The following is an 853-nucleotide window of genomic DNA, read 5'->3' on the forward strand; positions in this document are numbered from 1 at the left end:
CAGAGGCAGAAATAAACAACACTGTTCCAGCAGTCAGAACTGGTAACTGATCTACAGAGTCAGGACTAAACCTGACTGCATCATACAGACAGACTGGAATCTAACTGGGACTAAAGTGTGTACTGGTGTCATAAAGGTTCTGTTCCTTATGTCTGTTATTTACTGTGTAAATCACACAACTTTATAGTTGTATCAATACACACAATGTTCTTTAATGGAGTTAAAATATGTTCTACAGCAAAGCAGTAATTTCATAGGAATTACATATATTTACATTTATAAAGTTTCTGTTATTGACCTTTATTTACCACTGTGTAAAAATCACAAAAAGTGCCATAAATCAGTGTATGTATTACACTTACAGTTTATATTTTCACCTTTGACTTTAAAAAGGCAGCACAATTTAATATATTTTTTTGTTTTGTTTTTAGGTACAAACAAGATCAACTCTATTTGTGACCCATCACATTGAAACAANGTGGATCCTGATGTTCAGAACCTGTATGAAAAAATCCTTGAAACAGGAGAAATTATTGAAAGTCCCACAATCAAATTCACTATTGTAGAAGACAAAGTGTACAAAGTGACCAAGCTACCTTACAAAACTCTGCATCAAGTTTATATCCCACTATCCCTCCGTCAACAGCTACTTCAACACTACCATGACAATCCCCTATCTGGCCACCTTGGACGATATAAAACATACAAGCGATTACAAGCCTATGTGTATTGGCCTAAGATGGGTTTGGATGTAAGGGACTATGTGCGCAACTGTAAGGTATGTCAGCTTTACAAACCAGAGAACCGGAAACCATGTGGAAAACTACAACAGACCCTTGTCAACAGACCTTGG

This window comes from Austrofundulus limnaeus, unplaced genomic scaffold (assembly GCF_001266775.1).
Source record: "Austrofundulus limnaeus strain Quisiro unplaced genomic scaffold, Austrofundulus_limnaeus-1.0 Scaffold693, whole genome shotgun sequence".
NCBI lineage: Eukaryota > Metazoa > Chordata > Actinopteri > Cyprinodontiformes > Rivulidae > Austrofundulus > Austrofundulus limnaeus.